The sequence below is a fragment of the Bos grunniens genome, chromosome 23, assembly GCF_055505025.1.
Source record: "Bos grunniens cultivar Pamir isolate PY7600 chromosome 23, Bosgru_T2T1.0, whole genome shotgun sequence".
Lineage (NCBI taxonomy): Eukaryota > Metazoa > Chordata > Mammalia > Artiodactyla > Bovidae > Bos > Bos grunniens.
The window spans coordinates 36769959-36792822 of NC_141187.1; the positions used below are offsets into that span (position 1 = coordinate 36769959).

At 39.0% G+C, this 22864-nt stretch overlaps 1 non-coding gene across 1 annotated transcript; it reads left to right on the forward strand.

Annotated features, from left to right (window-relative positions):
- The first annotated feature begins 13427 nt into the window (after positions 1 to 13427).
- On the forward strand, positions 13428 to 13536 carry LOC147347646 (U6 spliceosomal RNA). The gene has a single exon (XR_015153324.1). It is a non-coding gene; the product is annotated as a U6 spliceosomal RNA (small nuclear RNA).
- The last annotated feature ends 9328 nt before the right edge of the window (positions 13537 to 22864 follow it).

Sequence of the window (22864 nt, forward strand, 5' to 3'; positions counted from 1 at the left end):
GCTATTGTAAATAAGCTGTTCTCCAGTTAATGTTACAAGGTTAAGACACGTTTCTGTATCTTTTATCAGCATAAACATAAACTACATTTGAAGATAAGGTTTTAGACCCAACACGATAGCTAAAATACACATTTGGAGAAAATATGTATACTATTTGATTTGTTTTCTTTATCCAAAATATAATTATATTCCTTTTCAAACACTTTTCCTTACATAGGTGTGTGTACATATTTGTTTATATATATAAATAAAATTCCATTTAGTCAAAGCTATGGTTTTTCCATTAGTCAGTATGGATGTGAGAGCTGGACCATAAGGAAACTGAGCACCAAGGAATTGAGGCTTTTGAACTGTGATGTTGGAGAAGATTCTTGAGAGTCCCTTGGACTGCAAGGAGATCAAACCGGTCAATACTAAAGGAAATCAGCCCTGAATATTCATTGAAAGGACTGATACTGAAGCTGAAACTCCAATACTTTTTCCACCTGATGCAAAGACCCTGATGTGGGAAAGATTGAAGGCAGGAGGAGAAGGAGATGGCAGAGGATGAAATGGTTGAATGGTATCACCGACTTGATGGACATGAGTTTGAGCAAACTCCAGGAAGTGGTGAAGGACAGGGGAGCCTGATGCTGAGTCCATAGGGTCTCAAAGAGTTGGATATGACTGAGTGACTGAACTTAACTGAAGGTATGCATATGTGTCATGTATATAACATAATGATTATATGATCATTATACATAGGTCACATTGACAAATAAAGCTATTTTAGTTTCAGGTATCATTACACATAGATAATATTGATATATAATGAAACTTTGGTTTCAGGTGTACAACGTAATTCTTTGATATATATTGCAAAATGATCACCACAATAAGTCTGGTGAACATCTGTTACTAGAAATAGTTCTAATTTTCTTCTTGCAATGAGAACTTAAAAGATCTCTTCAGTTCAGTTCAGTTCCATTGCTCAGTCATGTCTGACTCTGCGACACCATGAATCGCAGCACACCAGGCCTCCTTGTCCATCACCAACTCCCGAAATTTATCCAAACTCATGTCCATCGAGTTGTTGATGCCATCCAGCCATCTCATCCTCTGTCGTCCCTGTCTCCTCCAGCCCTCAATCCCTCCCAGCATCAGTGTCTTTTCCAATGAGTCAACTCTTCCCATGAGGTGGCCAAGGTATTGGAGTTTCAGCTTCAGCATCAGTCCTTCCAATGAACACCAAGGACTGATCTCCTTTAAGATGGACTGGTTGGATCTCCTTGCAGTCCAAGGGACTCTCAGGAGTCTTCTCCAACACCACAGTTCAAAAGCATCAATTCCTCAGCACTCAGCTTTCTTCACAGTCCAACTCTAACATCCATACATGATCACTGGAAAAACCATAGCCTTGACTAGATGGACTTTTGTTGGCAAAGTAATGTCTCTGCTTTTGAATATGCTATCTAGGTTGGTCATAACTTTCCTTCCAAGGAGTAAGCTTCTTTTAATTTCATGGCTGCAAGCACCATCTTCAGTGATTTGGGAGCCCCCCAAAAATAAAACCTGACACTGTTTCCACTGTTTCCCCATCTATTTCCCATGAGGTGATGGGACCAGATGCCATGATCTTCGTTTTCTGAATGTTGAGCTTTAAGCCGACGTTTTCACTCTCCTCTTTCACTTTCATCAAGAGGCTTTTTAGTTCCTCTTCACTTTCTGTCATAAGGGTGGTGTCATCTGCATATCTGAGGTTATTGATATTTCTCCCTGCAATCTCGATTCCAGCTTGTGCTTCCTACAGCCCAGCGTTCTCATGATGTACTCTGCATATAAGTTAATAAGCAGGGTGACAATATACAGCCTTGAGGTCCTCCTTTTCCTATTTGAAACCAGTCTGTTGTTCCATGTCCAGTTCTAATTGTTGCTTCCTGACCTGCATATAAGTTTCTCAAGAGGTAGGTCAGGTGATCTGGTGTTCCCATCTCTTTTGGAATTTTCCACAGTTTATTGTGATCCACACAGTCAAAGCCTTTGGTATAGTCAATAAAGCAGAAATAGATATTTTTCTAGAACTCTCTTGCTTTTTCAATGATCCAGCGGATGTTGGCAATTTGATCTCTGGTTCCTCTGCCTTTTCTAAAACCAGCATGAACATGTGGAAGTTCACGGTTCACGTATTGCTGAAGCCTGGCTTGGAGAATTTTGAGCATTACTTTACCAGCATGTGAGATGAGTGGAATTGTGCAACTCCTTAGAGTACTTATTTCTATCATTTGCTACAGAACCTTAACATTTTTGGATGATTTCTGGTACTAAGTTGATGAAATACATGAAAACAGAGCTCAGATGCTTTTGGTTAAAACCTTAATTTATCTCCTCCCTTCTCTCTGACTTTTCAGTTTATTTACTCAACTCATTCTATATTGTTGGATGTCTTTTTGACTCTTATGTTTGCCTCATTGCTTGATGTGGTCAAGGTTTATTTCATTTCCTTTATCTCTCACATCCTTAGAGTCTCTTCACTTGGCAGAGCCCTCTTTGATTTTAAGGGTCATAATATTCCCAGCTCTTTCTGGTCTCTTTTTCTTTCTCCACCAGCCCCAACAGCCACAACTCCTCAATACACATTAAAGTTTCTCTTTTCTCAGTCTGGACATTCTGCTCTCTTGGACTAAATGTTCTTTGTTTCCTGTTGCTTTGTAGAATAAAGACAAACTCTCCAAAGTGGCATGATTCTCCCTAATGCATAAAAATCCATGCAAGTATTTCTCCATTCTAACCCTACAATAATATACACAGTATATCATGGGAGAATAATCATGAGAGATACAACATGTATGGTAAGAAATGAACTTTTTTTGTGTTTTTTTCAGATGTGATTATTCACTGATACCTTATAATGCTATACATATTAATATCTCAGTTGCTTTGATATAGGATGTCAGACATCCTTACTTCATAAGATGATCCTAAATGAATTGACAGATATACTGTCTTACTCTTTTTGCACATCAATATCCCAGCAACCTTTCAAAACTCCATCATAAAGCCAACTTATTTGTGTCACTCCTATGAATATTCAGATGGCTCCTAGCTTTATTTCAATCTGCTATAGCACCGTGTTGGCATAACACCTTATTCTTCTTCATGCTACCATGTAATATAGTAATTTCTGTGTTTATATCACCCTCTCCTTATCTGCAACTTGAGGGCTTACTTCTGGACAATAGAGATTTTTTTTAAACCTCAGTTTAAGTGCTCATTGTATCCATGACATGTGACTTACTAATCTATAACGTCAGTGAACTTCAAATGTTCTTCATTTGTTTGTTTCCTTTCGGTAACCACTCCGGCTATTCTTTTTTTTTTTTTTTAGAAAAGAATACTATTTTTTTTATTTTTTTAAACTTTACAGTATTGTATTGGTTTTGCCATGTATCAACATGAATCCAATATGGTATACTAATGCATATATATGGAATTTAGAAAGATGATAACAATAACCCTGTATACGAGACAGCAAAAGAGACACTGATGTATAGGACACTCTGGCTATTCTTGATATGGCAGGGCCATTTCTTCAAATGTAATCTTACATGGAAATCTGTAAAATAGGGGGATTCTTTTCCATCCAAAAAGAAATGGATGCTTTCTGGATGGCAAGGGAGTGATTGTTAAATCCTGTCCAAATATTCCCTCTTTGGCTATTCCTGACTGACTCTATAGTATATCTATGGCTCTGTTCATCATTCTCTGAAATCTACAGTATTCACTTTAATTGTCATAGTCAAACAAGGAGAGCACTCTCATTGTCACCACCTCTGTTCTTGATCTAAAGTCCTAAATTTATGCTTGAAATAAATTTTATAAGAGACAAATACATGAAGATTTGTGTGGTCTGTTGGTGAGTGTATGTTTTCTCCAATTGCATTGTCTCCGGGATGACCCAGAGGGATGGTACAGGGAGGGAGGTGGGAGCACGTGTACACCCATGATGGATTCATGTTGATATATGGCAAAACCAATACAATATTGTAAAGTATTAGCCTCCAATTAAAATAAATAAATTTAAATTTAAAAAATACCATCCTCTCTGTGGAAATATCTAGACATTGAAGGAAAGAAAGTTAACTAACAAAATAGTTTGGCTGGATTCTGCCCTGAAGAGTTGCGAATCTTTGTTCATCTCTAGAACTATGGCCTTTAGTAACAACAAAAAATTCTAATATAAAGGACAATTTCAGAAAAGAGAGGAGAGAAGAGAAAATGGAAATAAAAGGGAATATGAAATGTTTGTTCTTAGGATATTAAAAAAGCATATATATTTGGGTCCTTAAAAATAAAGTGTTCTAACAGCATTTCATCCTTCACTACCCAAGTCCTAGACTCACTTTCCCTTTGCTGTTTTTCCTTCCTCTTTCTCTTCCTTCTCTCTTATTCATCCCCCTTTCCCTTTTACCTTGTGATTTCCCATTTTCTGTTTACTACAATCACTGCTAGAGCCCTAAAGATGCTGCAAAACCAGCCCAGCAACATCACTGACTTCTTAGGAGAGCCAGTCAAGAGACTGGCCTTCATCGAGGTTGTTTGGAGGCTGTTAAACAAGTTGAGCATGCCTAATCCAGTCACATTGATCCAGTCTCAGTAGAGACTCAGTCTATTTGGAGGATTTTATAATTCAGGGACCTACTAGGGCATGATTGTAAGGCCATATAATTACTGAAAAGGATAGTTACTCTAAAAGGAAAAGAGAATGGCATCTCACTTCTCAGATAAATGTGTATTTAAATCTGGCTTTCTGATCTACTCAGTGTCTATGTGACTAGTTGGACAATTGTCCAGAGGCCCCAGGCAGTGGACAGATGCACACCAGTATTTCTGCCATTCAATTGTTTAGAGTGTTTATGATACATGGGTTTCCTTTGGGTCAGCTAGTAGGCAGCTCACTGTGGGCTGCTAAATTTTCTCCAGATAGTGCTTGCAGAGTGAGGGAAACAGAGAGGCTGTGATGACCACTGCAGGTGGGGAGCTGTGGGTTCCAGAACATTTCCCCTGATTAAAAAGGAAACTATAAATTTGGGGACCCCCAACTTGTGAATGTCCTTGAAAATCACCAGGATACCCCTCAAGGGAAACACTTGTCAGTCAGGGGGAATTTCAGATCAGTCCACCTGCACCAAGAGAAGGCTACAACAGCATCATGTAGTCAGTGATGTCAGAACTTTCCCATCTTGTTACCATCTACCTTGTTCCAACATGGCCCAAGAAATGAAGATCCAGAGAGGGAGAGAGAAGGAACCTTGTAAAAATGGAGACATCTACGTTTCCCGGTAGGTCCCCTGGGCCTCAGCAGGGGGAGGGAGACATTGAATAGGCTGAATATGTGATGGAGCTGACACCTGACTGACCTGGACTTGTGAAACCCAGAGTGATAGAATGTATGGAATGGCTGCAAGGTGATGCAGGAAATGAGGATGCAGTGGAGTGTGGGTGACGACAGCCACTGCAGGAGGATGAGCCAGTTCACCTTTGTATCTGCTATGGTCTCAGCCTTTGTGTCCCCCAGAAATTTCATATGATGAAATCCTGATTCTCATGGTTATGGTAACCCTAGGTGGGGCCTTTGTGAGGTGATGGAGTTGTAAGGATGGAGTCTCCTCAATGAGATGAGTGCTTTTATATATAAGAGATGCACAGAGATCCTGAGCTCACCCCTGTGTGAGGATACAGTAAGAAGTGTGTGACCAGAATGGACCCTGCATGACCACGCTGTGGAAATCCATTTGCGTTGTTTTTAAGCCTGTGATATTTTGTTATAGCAACCCAGAAGGACTAAGACAGCATCCTAACAATCTTTAGACAGTTCAGTAAGCCTCATGCTTTTTACACAAAAGTGCAAAGCACTTATCTTGTCTGGTGTAACACTGTGATAGTTGGCTGAAAGTCGTGGCTGGCTTTCCTAAAGAATCCTGAAAATTCAGTCTTCTTGGTAGCATGACCAGAACCATGAACAATTGTCTAGTACTTTGATTCTAATAACGTGACCCAATAATTGGCTGTGATTCTTATGGAATCTCTTTATGGTCTTCTTTGTAATGCCAGCTTCTGCTATTTGTGAATAATTTTAATAGGAGCTTCATTCTCTCAATTGTAGGGGTGGATTTTCTTTTGATTTTCTATTAAATGAAGATAAGAAATGTTAACAAGTTGCCCTCTTAGCTTTTGACATCTCTACAGAGTCTGTGTTTATTTTTTTAAGAGGAGACCCATTTCACAGAGCCTGCATTAAAAAGCTGTAAATTTCAAGAAGCTTGCTATGGGATAGATCATTATGACCACCTCAAAGCTGGAAGGGATGGATGTGGATTTAGCACATTTTGAGGACTCGACATGCCAGAATCTTGGTGTAAATGTCAAGTTTATGTGAATCCCTGCTCAGGCATTTGAACAGGTTATCAAATGCAGAATGACACACATCATCTCTGGACATCAGGGATGGGAGTCTGACCAGTAAATGCAAGCCTTTACATCTTCCACCTTACTGGAAAAATAATCTGAATACCCAAAAGATAATGACTTCTTATATGTTTTATTAGGATTTGCTTACCTTTTCTGCTTCTATTTATCAAATTAAGATTTGGGGAAGACATACCAATATGTATGGATTTTGAAGCCAGCCTATGAGAAAACTATTAGGAATCTAAAATGTAGAAACATAACTCAAGTTTAACTTTCTCTTTTCTTCCTTCCCACTCTCATCCTTTGATTTGAAGAGAACAGAGAAAGAAGACAAGTGGAACTTCAATAGCAGATATCCTGTGATACTTGAAGAAAATGCTGATCTTGGAATTTCTGTTTTCCAGTTCTCTTACTCTTGAAAATATTTCAGCTACCTGTGCCCAGGAGAGGCAAGCTTTTGGTGAAATTGTGTGCAATGCAGGGAAGGCTGCCCATGTCAAAAATTGCAGTAAAATTCTGATTCCTTTACAGTAGAATTTAGCACTATGAATGACTAGGTTCCTGCTTTATGTAGTAGCAGTCTAGAATATAGAAGTCATGAATCTTTTTCTTACCAAATGAGATAATTCCAAACTCCTTATGCATTACAGAGGTCACCTCTTTCATTCATGAACAAAGCAAGAAATACCTCTGCAGGATGCTGACCTGGCTGATATGCCTCTCTATGAATGCTTGCAGTTCTTGTACTTTTTTCACATTCTCTCTGGCACTTGATAGGATAGCATCTGAGACTTCTTTCATACTCTGCAGTATCATGACAGATGATACAGAGGTCTATGCCAGGAGTAGAGTAACATGAGTATCCACTTACTAAGGTCTTCATTCTAAGCAACCATAAGAAATGGTCTCATTAAAATAATCATAATTCAGTGGTTTTGGTAACATGTGATCTTTGCTCAGAGCAGCTGACCTAAAGAACGTTTGGTTATTCCTATGTGTATGCAGAGATTTTTGAAGGTAGTAAAAGTTGCAAAAGTATAAAATGTAAGCTATTAGTTAACATTTCACAGAATTATCAAAAATATAGGTTATTTTAGGAACTAATTCTTCTGATGAGTTCTAATTTATAACATGAAGAATTTTCTTTTTCCTCTGAAATTCTACCACCACTCAGTGAGTACTTTTATCTTTGTATATTTGCCTGAGAGAATCTAAGTTTTTGTGACAAGTCAGTATGTGCTGCAGTGCTTGACCCAGGAAAGAGGGATTCCACCTGTGCCCACATCATTGTCACCCAGTGATTCATTCGTATTAATGAATCAGATGAGTCCTTCGTATTGATTGTAGATCAGTAATTGCTTTATGATATTACAACAAAGAGACAAGGAAGAAGACATGACACTCCTAAACAGGCTTCTCTCCTCAGCTGATCCCACACCAGCCCCCTGCTGATATCAGAACAGTTGTTTTGTTGACATGTGTCCGGACAGAAAATGGCACAGTGTTGTCTTTAGTAACAGCATCAGTGCGATTCACAGTGGAGGGTCCCCCCTAGTTCACTACTATTAGCAGAATTGAGCCTGAAAATCCCAGGGGCTGAAGATCTCTAGTTAATATGCTTGATTTCTTTACAGCCATGAACTGTTTTACTGGTAAAGAACAGAGAACTGAATAGGATTAAATATAGTAATGCACATAAAGTGCTGAGTAAAATGTATGGCCATGTAGTAACCTTCAATAAATTTTAAATTTAAGCTTATTGAAAAATCCTTCCTCCTCTTCTTCCTTGACCTTTTTCCTTTACTTGATCATCCTCATTATTAATGAGCTTAACAGAGGAAAAGAATGCTGGTATCATTAAGAAAGTTGTAGAGAGAGAAGAGAGTATTTTAAGGGGGGATGCATGTGAATATATTTTAAATAATGTTAGGATGAAGAATAATGCAAATAATCAGAAAGGAGATATCATAATGATGAAAACTTGTAGCTGCCATAAATGACTGACGCTTGATATGTAAACTGTGTTGTCCTCAGAACAGAGGCAATTGTTGCAGCCATGAGAAGTAAAGCAATGTTATATCGGCCATTGTGGGGGAGACTTACAAATTAAAAATAAAACGTGACAGAAGAGTCATTGAGAATGACGAATGAAGGAGGTGTCAGAGAAGTAGAAGCAGAATCAGGAGAGCCTTGAAAGGCAGACGCAGTGGCTCAGGTGGTGCAGTATAGGACTCCCAGGTATGAGTCACTAGTAACAGGGAGTACTCAAAACTGGGGTGTATTTCTTACATATTCATGCATTTTGCAATCTTACATTTTACTTATATTTTTCCCATTCATTTCCTGTTTTTGTACAGTATAATAGCTGCAATCCTGTGTCTAATGCATTGGTTGAACTAAAGTTGTCTGCATGGACGATTTATAGATATGTTATTTATTTTTCTACTACAGATCTTTAGTCATCCCTTGATTTCGCTCATGCTTCATCAACTGCATAATATAATTTCTCTTCAATTGCTTACCGTTCCTCCACCTTTGTCTGCATGCACAGTTACCATTCCCTCTAATAATCTGAAGCCTGGTAAGCTATATATTGTCTCATTTGATCTGGTGAAAAACCCAGGTGAAAGACTCATGTTCATCTGTTTGGCTTTTTCTCTTTCTTCGGGAGTATAGAGGGAATTTGTATAACAGCTCTTGGTGGCATTGATATAGTACAGTTTGCCCTGGGCATATTTTTCATCCTGAAAGTGATCAGGCAGTTAGTTAGGGTTGTTGGACATTCAGTAGATGAACCCATTACCAGAACATTAACATGTGTGATAGACGTGTAATTTTTTTGATGGGGGGGTGGGCATCACAAAATTTGAAAGTCATTCTTTTCCTACTTTTTCTATACATTGTCTCTACAAAAATGATTTTACATCTAACTTTTATAAGTTCAACCTTTTCCCTTCTCTATTTTATTATCTTTTTTTTAAATTTTTTAGTATTTGAACAAAATATAGCACTTTTGCACCAATACTTGGTGCTTCCCAGGTGACAGTAGTGGTAAAGAACATTCCTGCCAATGCAGGAGATGTAAGAAGACTCAGGTTTGATCCCTAGGTGAGGAGCATCCCTTGCAAAAGGGTATATTAGCATACTCCAGTATTCTTGCCTGGCGAATGCTATGGACAGAGGAGCCTGTTGGGCTACATTCAGTAGGGTTGCAAAGAGTTGAACACAACTGAAGTGACTTAGAATGCATGCATGAACCTGTATTTAACCATTTAATCTCCTGTTTACTGTGGGTTAGAGCCAATATATTGCCTTATAAGGAGTTACACGTTATGACTCTGACTTATCTCTGATCCGCACACCAAGAAGCTTAGAGTTCATCCCAGGTGCAGAATACAATGCTGTTTATGGTGACAAAATGGCACATCAGAAAAACATGGCATAAAGTTATAGGAAATACTGAGCAATAGACTAAGAAGAATAGGAGTAGAAAAATCTAGCTAACACATTGATAGAGAAAAACTAATCTTTAGCGAAAGTTATGAACATTTCAAGAGATTACTTGGAAGAGTTGGAAAAAAAAATAGACAGTCAAAAATGGAGGATGAAGCAAAAATAGTGAGTAAAAAGAACTACGTGAATTTAGTAGAAACCTTTAGCACCACTTTTTATTAGCTGTCTACTCTACTGTGTGCTCCTTGATTGACCTAAAAGAATTAACACACAACTTTCAAATACCTTCCTTAGAAGAATAGTGATTTCCAATTGTAAACTCCCCTTCTACTGTAGCTCTAAAGCTATTCACTGCAAATCTTAAAACAATAACTTGTAGCATGAAAAAACTACCAGTATTCATTTCTGTGACCAGGATTCAGCTTTGTTTAACACGTTCCATCCACCCAGTTCACTGCAGAGCAGTTCTCATTTATTGGCTATTTACTCTGAGCCTGGAGAAGAAAGCCCAGAGAGACACTGAAGGACCAGAAAATCAACACGCTTCCTTTCCCCCAGTCCCACCTGAAAGTGCTTTGTGTCAGGTAGTATTGTGGACTGGATCTGTGTTCTTCAACTTCATGTGTTAGAGCCCTAACTGCCAAAGTGCTGTGTTTTGAAATGGACTGTAGCCCACCAGACTCCTCTGTCCATGGGATTTCTCAGGCAAGAATACTGGCATGGCTTGCCATTGCCTTCTCCAGGTAATCCTCCAGACCCAGGGATAGAACCCAGGTCTCTACATTGCAGACAGATTCTTTACCATCTGAGCCACCAGCGAAGCCCATTAAGGTTAAATCAGCCCTTAAGGTGGAACACTGATCCAATAAGTTTAGTGTCTTCATGAAGTGAAACACCAGAGAATTTTCTCTGTGTCTCTGTGTCTTTTCCTCTATCTCTCTTCCCCACCCCCCACCCTGTGTGAGGATGCATGGAGAATCCAGCCTGGGAGGAAAGAATTCTTACCAAAACCTCACCTTCCTGGTGCCCTGATCTGGGACTTCTAGCCCCCAGAACTGTAAGGAAATAAATTTCTGTTGTTGATTCCACTGAGTCTATTGTGTTCTTTTATGGCATTCTTGGCTGATAAATACAAAATAATTTACTTTGAAAATTTACAAAAGAAAATGAATGAATAGAAATTGAAAAAGTTATTGTACTTCTGAGATTTCACAAAACTGATCCTTTCTTCGATTTCCACATCTTATGAGCTGACAGCTTCTTTGACCTAGAGACTCTGCTATTTGAAATTTGGCTGATGCAGCCTTCTTGTTTAAAGTATAGTATAGCCCAGTCACTTATGCGAAGGTAACTTCTGGGAGCCTGGTGGGCTACAGTCCATGGAGTCGCAGGAGTCGGACATGACTTAGCAACTAAACCACCACCACCACAGTACTTACAAACTCATTGAACATTATGGTGGAATGGTTATGGAAGTCATGGGACAGCCTGGCAGCATCGATAAGCAGGTCTGTAAGGGAATCCAGGGGGAAGTCAAACACGTCAGGACAGCAGATTGGGCATAATTTGCCTTGGCACAGGAGCAGATTAGATATGACCAGCAAATGGAGCAGGCAGGACCTTGCTAAAATAAAAACATGAGCCATTCTGAGATGATCTAGTCACCTGAGGTTATCAAATCCATCCTGTGGAGGGAAGCCTCTTCCCCTGTTGCTCTGGGCAGGAGTTGGTGCTGTAGTAGCTGGGTTGGGGAAGAAGGAGCACCTTCTGTGTAAATTTAGATGGGTGATGATATTTCCACAGATAGATAGTTGGAGAAATAGGTTACTCCCCGTAGTTTTGAATTGCTCCCAGAAACATTTGGCACTTAATTCTGAGCCAAAGTGTGTAGGCCATTTTTTTAAGACAGTTTAGTGTTTGGACTCTGCAGACTCTGGCAGCGAGGCCATCTAGGAGTTTGTAATTTTTTCACTCTACATTGATAATGCTTGAATTTTAGACACTGAAATGACAAGAAAAGTCCAGTTGATCTGTGTGGTTTACCATCACGCTGGGGTAAGAGTAAACACATGACTGACTGATCACTACTGTTGAGTACAGAGAGAATAATAAGAGAATAAGGATACTGTACCTTGGATCTGCTCACTCACCTTCGTAACCCCATGCATGTCTTTGATACTTTCCCAAAAGCTTTAAAACATCTTAAAATTTGTGTTTCACAGGAACCCTGTGAGATAGCCTTAATCTTCACTATGATCATCAAGTTATGTTAATGAAGATGTGATGACTTAGAGAGGGCAAGTAATTTTCCCCAGGTCCCATTATTAGCAGATGCAGGTGACTGGGCACCAGTACACTCATCTGTTCACTTCCTGATGTCACATCACACATGCCTGTGGCTCTCAGTCTGCATGTGTGTAACCGGGACCACGTCAGGAGCTGTGATGACTCTGCTTAAAGAGAAAAATATTTTGCCTTTGACTGCAAAACAGCAGTGACCCTAGAACATTGGTTTTTATCCACTTGTTCTGCTCTGTCTATAAAACACTCACTGTTAAAGTCTTTGACAACTGGCTAGCCTTTCTTCTACACACCTTGACAGCTCTTCTACTTTTATGCATCTTTAATCTTCCAATTACGTTTGTTTCTTCAGGAAAATAGCAAATATCCCTACAAATGGTAACACAAGAATATTACCTGGTCAGCACCCAAGACAACGTCATTGGCTCTGCACACAAGGCCTGCCCTTTCCTGACTTGGACTTTTTAGGGACGAAGTTTTTCTGTCTGATGTGGAGCACATCCTGACAACCCATAGAGCTTAGTTTTTGAACCATCTCCAAACATCTTCTCTTTGATAGGAGAACTAGACCTTTCATGCTTCCGTGATGTATTATAATATTTCAGAAATTATTCTTCACCCTACCTTGGGCCAACAGACGCATAAAACCATAGACTCTGGAATGCATGGTTTTAATATTACTCTTCCTGTCCATCCTTTGTAAATAAGCAGAACTAAAGACTAAAGTGAGCAAGAATTGAGTTTGAACAAGACAACTGATAAAATAGAGATTTTATCCTCCTGAATGACATCTGAGCATGATTCTTTTTCCAACTTCCTAGGAGAGTGGTAATTTAATTAAGGATAAGATATCAGCATTTACTAGGTTTTCTGTGTTCTTATTTAGTTTAAAGGGGCATGGTATCTAAGAATAAAATGGTTATTTAAAATTAGGTGATGAAAATAAAAGAAGTGGTTCTCAAAAAGAAGACATATAAGTTGGAGAAATTTGGGACTATCTCTCTCATCAACTAGAGAGCTTATTGTGACAGGCAAGGAGAATAATAGCTTGTATAACATATTTGTGTGCATATATTTCTGTGCATGTATACATGTGCTATGCATAAATATATGCTTAATTCCATCATAGAACTTGGACATTATAAAATTCGATTTTATAAGAGGTGGTAAATATGTTGGTAGATGACTAACTATATGCTTTTTTTTTCTATTAAAATGGTATCCCTGTGTTTGCTTTGGTAGCACATATATTAAAAAATTGCAATAATACCTAGAAAATTAGCATGGCCCCTGCCCAAGGATGACACACAAATTTGTGAAGGCTTCCAAATTTTTCTGTAATAACTTCGAGGGGTGGGGTGGGAAGGCAGGTGGGAAGGAGGTTTAAGAGCAGGGGGACATAGGTATACCCATGGCTGATTCATGTTGATGTTTGGCCAAAAGCAGTACAGTATTGTAAAGCAATTACCCTTCAATTAAACATCAATAAATTTAATTATTGAAACTGTTATTGGGGATCATATAACAGGTTCAGATATCCAATGTATGACTAAAGAGGATCTGACTGGAAACTGATGGTGTCAATTATCATTGGTTAGTGATTCATTCAGAGAAGGCAATGGCACCCCATTCCAGTACTTTTGCCTGGAAAATCCCATGGATGGAGGAGCCTGGTAGGCTGCAGTCCATGGGGTCGCTAACAGTCAGACGCGACTGAGCAACTTCACTTTCACTTTTCACTTTCATGCATTGGAGAAGGAAATGGCAACCCACTCCAGTGTTCTTGCCTGGAGAATCCCAGAGACGGGGAAGCCTGGTGGCTGCCATCTATGGGGTCGCACAGAATCGGACATGACTGAAGCAACTTAGCAGCAGCAGCAGCAGTGATTCATTAACTTTATAGTTGAATGAGAAAAGTAAACTAACAAACACTATTGTCTGTGATTCAGTGTCATAGCAAGCTGTAATCCTTGTCTGCCTTCGCTTTTAGGTGGTGTAGTGCCCAAACTTTGAAACTGAGTCTGTTCCCAGAAGCGCACAGTCGTGAGTCCTGCCCAGGGTTTTTGTTCCTGATGCTGGAGGCTTCTGTTTGCTGGTTCAGTAAGGCTGAAATTTTCTCTCCTGAGCATTCTCTGGTTCTATCATGTGCACAAGTCTTTATATTTTGTTTTTCTAATTTGATTCTCTTATTTTTTTTGATCAGACTACTAAGTCTCTTTACAATTTATTTTTCAGACCCTTTTGTGCTTTGATCTTTCTGATGCTCATTAGTGTATTTGTTTCCATGTCTATTTTTCTGAGTAGTTTTCAGTATCTACATAAAACCTACCCTATTCTCTTAGTGCCTGGATTTTGGTGTTTAGCATCAGCATATTTTATGAACTTCATTTTCCTTCTGGTGCAGTTTCTGGTATACAGCTTAAGCTAGTTGGCTCACATCAGGCTTGTTCGTGTTGTCTCCAAAAAATTAGAGAACTCTGCTTTCTTTCTAGGCAATACTCCCCTTGTTTTGATACCATTGCTAATTTTCTGTGATTTCACTTCCTGCCTCATAAGCTTTGTCTTTCTCAATCTACTGTAACTTGAGTACTATGTGTCTGTATGTTGGTATTAATATTTTAAATAAATATCAACCTAGTTTGCCTGAGAAGTAAAAGGAATAAAATTATAATAGTGTTAGTAATAATACATCCCCTAAATTATAATCCAGTAATTCTCTTAAATGACTTTCTAATCATGTATTGTTGAGGTCTCCTACTCATTTTTCCTTACTAGTTGTTTCAATTTTGAAATAGAATGTAGAAAACAATGGAGTGGAAAATACTAAAAATTACTTTGGATTTTAGATGCCTCAATATTAAGTATGTAATTATTAGTTTTTTACAGTTAGTAGGGTATTCTTAGCACATATATGTCAGTGTAAGGTGATTGCTATTGAGTGAAGGATGTATACTGTGAAATGCAATCACAAAACAGGTGATTGGAGATAAAGAAAGTAATGCCAGGAAGACACAGGCTTCTGTTTTGGAAGGAAAAACTTACAGTGTCTGTCATCTACAGTCTACTCTTCAGATTTTTCAGAACATTTACTCTTCCTTTGCCCATTTAATAATTTGGGTTGTTTGATTTCTTTTCATATTGAGTTGTATGAGTCTCTTATATATTCTTGGATACGAAGCCCTTACCAAATATGTGATTTGCAAATATGTTTTTTCACTCCATAGGTTGTCATTTCATTTTACTGATGGCTTCTTTTACTATGCAGAAGGTTTTGAGTTTGATGTGATCTCACTAGTTTATTTTTGCAGTTCTTGCCTTTGCTTTTGATGACTGAGGTGTTTGAGCTGCTTGTAGTTTGGAAAGCAATCCTTTATCAGTTGCTTTATTTGCTATTATCTTCTTCCATTCTTACCAAAAGACTCAGACTGGCTGAATGGATACAAAAACAAGACCCATATATATGCTGTCTACAAGAGACCCTCTTCAGTCCTAGAGACACGTACAGACTGAAAGTAAGAGAATGGAAAAAGATATTCCATGCAAATGGAAATCAAGCCAGATTGGAAATTCTCATATCAGAAAAAATAGGCCTTAAAATCAAAACTATTATAAGAAGTAAAGAATGATCAAACGATCAAGGGATCAGTCCAAGAAAAGACATAACATTTTTAACTATTTATGTACCCAGTATAAGAGCACCTCAATACATAAGGCAAACACTAACTGACAAAAAAGGAGAAATTGACCAAACACAATAATAGTAGGCATGTTAACACCACACCTATACCAGTGGACAGATCAACAGAACAGAAAGTTAATAAGGAAAAGGATATTTCCCAAAAGGAAATATTAGAGCAAACAAACCTAATTGATATCTCAGCACATTCCATTCACATGCAGAAGAATACACTTTCTTCTCAAGTGCACATGGAACATTTTCCTCGTCTTGGGTCACAAATCAAAACTTAAGGAAATTTAAATAATTTCCTTAAATAATTTCCTCAGTAAATTTAAGGAAATTGAAATAATATCAAGCATTTTCTCTGACCACAGCACTATGAACTAGATATCATTTGTATGGAAAAGAAATTTAAAGAAAACAAACACATGTAGATTAAACAACACATTTCTAAATAATAAACAGGTTACTGAAGAAATAAGGGAAATCAGAACATTCCTAGACGCAAAGAACAATGAAAACATGATGATCTAAAACGTATAGGATGTAATAATAGCAGTTCTAAGAAAGAAGTTTATAGTAATAGAAATCCTACCTCAAGAAACACTCTGAATAGACAACCTAACTTTACATATCTTTGACTCTTTTTAAATTTCTCTAATCAATGTCTTAAAGGTTTTGCATAAAATCTTTCAACACCTTGCTTAAGTTTATTTCTACGTGTTTTATCTTTTTTTTGATGCAATAGTAAATGGTATTGTTTTCTTTATTCCACTTTCTAATAGTTAATTCCTTTATACAGTGGAAGTGAGAAATAGATTTAAGGGACTAAATCTGACAGATAGAGTGCCTGATGAACTATGGATGGAGATTCATGACATTGTACAGGAGACAGGAATCAAGACCATCCCCATGGAAAAGAAATGCAAAAAAGCAAAATGATTGTCTGGGGAGGCCTTACAAATAGCTGTGAAGACAAAAGAAGCATAAAACAAAGGAGAAAAGGAAAGATATAAGCATCTGAATGCAGTGTTCCAAAGAATAGAAAGGAGAGATAAGAAAGCCTTCCTCAGCGATCAATGCAAAGAAATAGAGGAAAACAACAGAATGGTAAAGACTAGAAATCTCTTCAAGAAAATTAGAGATACCAAGGGAACATTTCATGGAAAGATGGGCTCAATAAAGGACAGAAATGGTATGGACGTAACAGAAGCAGAAGATATTAAGAATAGGTGGCAAGAATACACAGAAGAACTGTACAAAAAAGAGCTTCACGACCCAGATAATCACGATGGTGTGATCACTCAGCTAGAGCCAGACATCCTGGAAGTCAAGTGGGCCTTAGAAAGCATCACTACAAACAAAGCTAGTGGAGGTGATGGAATTCCAGTTGAGCTATTTCAAATCCTAGAAGATGATGCAGTGAAAGTGTTGCACTCAGTATGCCAGCAAGTCTGGAAAACTCAGCAGTGGCCACAGGACTGGAAAAGGTCAGTTTTCATTCCAATCCCAAAGAAAGTCAATGCCAAAGAATGCTCAAACTACCACACAATTGCACTCATCTCACACGCTAATAAAGTAATGCTCAAAGTTCTCCAAGGCAGGCTTTAGCAATACGTGAACCGTGAACTTCCAGATGTTCAAACTGGTTTTAGAAAAGGCAGAGGAACCAGAGATCAAATTGCCAACATCCGCTGGATCATCAAAAAACAAGAGAGTTCCAGAAAAACATCTATTTCTGCTTTATTGACTATGCCAAAGCCTTTGACTGTGGATCACAATAAACTGTGGAAGTCTTCAAGAGATGGGAATACCAGACCACCTAACCTGCCTCTTGAGAAACTATATGCAGGTCAGGAAGCAACAGTTAGAATTGGACATGGAACAACAGACTGGTTCCAAATAGGAAAAGGAGTACTTCAAGGCTCTATATTGTCACCCTGCTTATTTAATTTCTATGCAGAGTACATCATGAGAAATGCTGGGCTGGAAGAAGCACAAGCTGGATTCAAGATTGCCGGGATAAATATCAATAACCTCAGATATGCATATGACAACACCCTTATGGCAGAAAGTGAAGAGGAACTAAAAAGCCTCTTGATGAAAGTGAAAGTGGAGAGTGAAAAAGTTGGCTTAAAGCTCCACATTCAGAAAATGAAGATCATGGCATCTGGTCCCATCACTTCATGGAAAATAGATGGGGAAACAGTGGAAACAATGTCAGACTTTATTTTTCTGGGCTCCAAAATCACTGCAGATGGTGATTGCAGCCATGAAATTAAAAGACACTTACTCCTTGTAAAGAAAGTTATGACCAACCTAGATAGCATATTCAAAAGCAGAGCCATTACTTTGCCAACAAAGGTCCGTCTAGTCAAGGGTATGGTTTTTCCTGTGGTCATGTATGGATGTGAGAGTTGGGCTGTGAAGAAAGCTGAGCACAGAAGAATTGATGCTTTTGAACTGTGGTGTTGGAGAAGACTCCTGAGAAAACCCTTGGACTGCAAGGAGATCCATCCAGATCATTCTAAAGGAGATCAGTCCTGGGTGTTCTTTGGAAGGACTGATGCTAAAGCTGAAACTCCAGTACTTTGGCCACCACATGCGAAGAGTTGACTCATTGGAAAAGACCCTGATGATGGGAGGGATTGGGGGCAGGAGGAGAAGGGGACGACAGAGGATGAGATGGCTGGATGGCATCACCGACTTGATGGACGTGAGTTTGAGTGAACTCCAGGAGTTGGTGATGGACAGGGAGGCCTGGCGTGCTGCAGTTCATAGGGTGGCAAAGAGTCAGACACGACTGAGTGACTGAACTGAACTGAACTGAACTGAATAGTTCATTGTTGATATATAGGTAGGCAACTGAGTTTCATATATTGGAATATAGTAAACATAATGTATGCTACATCTTTAAAGAATAGACATTTTCCCACAAATAAGACATACAGATAATCAACAGGTATATGAAAAGATGCTCAGCATCACTAATAATCAAAGGAAATTCAAATCAAAAGCACAAGGGATATCTCCTCATACCTGTTTGAAAGGTTAGTACCAAAAATGTAGGAAATGACAAATGTTATTGAGGATGTGGAAAAAGGAGTGCTTATGCACTGTTAGGAGGGATGTATACCAGTGCAACTCCCATGGAAAAATACTGTGGAGGATCCTTAAGAAATTTAAAAGAGAACAGTTATGTGATCCATTATCCCACTTCTGGATATATAGTCAATGGAAATGAAATCATTGTCTCAAAGAGAGATCTGTATTCCCATGTTCATTGCAGCATTATTCACAGTAGCCCTGTTACAGAAACAACAATCTTTCAACAGGTGAATGGATTAAAACAATGTGATGTGACATATATAGGTAAATATTATTTAGCCATTAGAAAAAGAAAGAAATCCTTCCATTTGTGGCAACATGGATGAAACTGGAGGGCATTACACTAAGGAAACTACATTAGAGAAAGGCAAATACCATATGATCTCAATTATAAGGAGTTTCAAAAAAAAAAATGATGGAACTCAGACTAGAAAAATGATTGCCCAAGACTGGAGGGTAGGGCAAATAGGGAGAGATTTTTTAAAGGTTACATATTTTCATGTATGAAAAATTAATAAGGTCCGAGGATCAAGTTTGAGCCTCATGATCTAATCATGAGATTGAACAAGGTCTGGGACTTGGTTATGGACAGGGAACCCCTGTTACCACAATCCATGGGGTCACTAAGAGTCGGACACCACTGAATGACTGAACTGAAGAGAGTGGAACTTACATATGTTCTCCTCAAAAAGCCAAAGATAAACGTGTGTGCTGCTGCTAATGTTGCTGCTGCTCCAAGTCACTTCAGTCATGTCTGACTCTGTGCGACCCCATATTTGGGAGCCCACCAGGCTCCACCATCCCTGGGATTCTCCAGGCAAGAACACTGGAGTGGGTTGCCTTTTCCTTCTCCAATGCATCAAAGTGAAAGTGAAGTCACTCAGTAGTGTCCTACTCTTAGCGACCCCATGGACTGCAGCCCACCAGGCTCCTCCTTCCATGGGATTTTCCAGGCAAGAGTACTGGACTGGGGTGCCATTGCCTTCTCCAACTTAACAGAAAGGGAAACTCATCTCTAATCCATGCACAAATGGGGGTGGACAAGATGATGGAGGGGTAGGTGGAAGTGGGTACACCATCTCCACCCATGCATCAAGAATGTCTAAAAACACAGCAGTTCTCACAGAAGACCAGGTGAATCCTGGCAGGACTCCCTGACTACTGAGAAGGAATATCCGGATCCATACAGAACTTGGTAGGACAAAGGAAAGAAGGGACAAGGAGGAAGGGGAAAGAAGGAGGAGAGCAAGTGGGACCAGCCTGCACCTGGGGATGAGGGAGCTGAAGCGCAGGGGAGAGATCTCTGCTCCATGGCCATCCACTGGGACGGGGGAGGCATTTGAAGCAGTTGGGGAGTGAACTAACTAATCTATGACAGCCCGAACAGAGTGAGAACCACATAGACAAGCCATGCTGCAGCCTTTCATACCTTGGACAGGGTTGTAAGTCCCTGGTGTCCACGGAAACTGGGAGCTGGACTCATGGGGATTGCAGAATGATCCCAGGGTGAGGACGCCTGCTGACCATGGGGAGTCAGCTAAATGGGATGGGATGGCAGAAATCTGCTTCACGGAATGCTTCTTAAAGCCATGAGGCCATAAAAGTAGGGTTCAACTGCCTGTGGAGTAGAGCTATCTCTTTCTCCATGCTGGTACCTAAAGGTTGAGCAATAGACAAAGACTTCAGTGAGGGTGGTCCTTGATTGCCTGATGCCATAAGCAATGGAGAATTGTGAATGTGTATATACCCTACCCTACCCTATTCTCTGTCTAAATTTTGGGTTTTAGCATCGTAATGTTTTTATGAACTTAAATTTCTTCTGGTAGGGTTTCTGGTTTAAAAATTAAGCTAATTCCTCACAGCTGGCTTGTTCTTGCTGTTTCAAGACACTTTGAGAACCTTCCTTCCTTCTTCAAGGCAATACTGCCCTTTACTTTACTGCCATCGCTGACTTCTAATACTTTGACTTCTAGCCTAATATATTCTATGTCTTTCTCTATTCACTATAACTTAAGTAGTATGTGTCCCTATGTTGCTATTAATATTTATAATTAATTATTAACCTGATGCAGTAGAGAATCAAAAGGACTACAGTTACAACAGTAGTAATAAATTACCCCCAAATTATAATCCATTAATGCTCCCATTTAAAACTGATTTTCTATATATATATTATTGATGTCTCGTAACTCATTTTGCTTACTAGGTGGCTCAATTTTGAAATGAAATATAGAAAACTATGGAGTGGTAAACTCTGGAAATTACCTTCCTTTTGATATGCCTCATTAGTAAGGATGCAAATATTAGGGTATTTCCCCCCCACCCAGTGGGTCTGTTCTTAGTACATATTATATCTCACTGTGGGTTAATTGGTATTGACTGGAGAATGTACACTGTGAACTGTAACTGTCAAACAAGTGAGTGGAGATGAAGAAAGTAATGCCAGGAAGGCACAGGTTTTGCTGTTCTAGAAGGAAAACCTTGCTGTGTCTTTCGTCTAGTCTAATCTTCAGATTTAGTGAAAGTGTTCCTTTTCTTATGCTTCATTAAAAATTTGGATTATTTGGGCATTTTTGGTCTTGAGTTGTACGTTTCATATATTTTCAGATATTAAGCCCTTATCAAATATACCATCTGGAAATATCTTTTGTCAATCTGTAAGTTGCCATTTGATTTTGTTGACATTCCTTTGTTTGGAGTTTGATGTGGTCCCACTAGTTTGTTTTTGCAGTTGTTGCCTTTGCTTCTGGTGTGAAACCCAAAAACTCATTGCAAAGACCGATGGCAAGAATATTACCTCAATGTCTTCTTCTAGACATTTCATTGCTTAAAGTCTTTTGTTCAACTTTTTAATCCCTTTTTAGTTGATTTTTGTGTATGGTAAAAGACAGGGGCACAGTTTCATTTTTTTCACAGGACTATCCAGTTTTCCCAGTGCCATTTTGAAAAGCTTGTCCTTTCCCCTCTGGATATTCTTGGCTCCTTTTTCATAAGCTAACCAACAATATATGGGTGTGTGTTTCTTTCTAGCTTCTCTGTTCTGCTCTGTTCATCAATGTATCTGTTTTCATGCCAGAAGCAAATCATTCTGTTTTGATTACTATAACTTTCTAATACAATTTGAAATCAGCAACCATAGTCTTGTATTTTGTTCTTCTTTCTCAAGATCACTTTGACACTTTGGTATTTTGTGATTTAATACAGCAGAATAGACCAAGAAGAAATGGGGAAAGGACACAGAACAACTATACAAAAAAATATCTTAATGACCCAGATAATCACAATGGTGTAGTTTCTCACTCAGAGCCAGACAAGCTGGAATGTGAAGTCAAGTGGGTCTTAAGAGGCACAGATGCCCATAAAGCTAGTGGAGGTGATAGAATGCCAGCAAAGCTATTTAAAATCCTAAGAGATGATGCTATGAAAGTGCAGCATGCAATATGTCAGAAAACTTGAAAAAGCCAGCAGTGGCCAGAGGACAGGAAGAGGTCAATCCTCGTTCCAATTACCAAGTATGGCAGTACTAAAGAGTGCTCGAGCCACTGAACAGTTGCACTCATCTCCCATGCTATTAAGGTTATGCTCAATTCCTCCAGGCTACGCTTCAGTATTATGTGAACCCAGAAGTTCCAGATGTTCACGCTGCATTTAGAAAAGGCAGAGGAACCAGAGATCAAATTGGCAACATTTGCTGGAACATAGAGAAAACAAGGAAATTCCAAAAAAACTTCTGCTTCATTGACCTCACCAAACTGTGTGGATCACAACAAAGTGGAAAATTCTTTAGGAGATGGGCATACCAGACCAACATTACCCGTCTTCTGAGAAACAGGTATGCAGTTCAAAAAGCAACAGTTAGAAGCAGACAAAGAACAA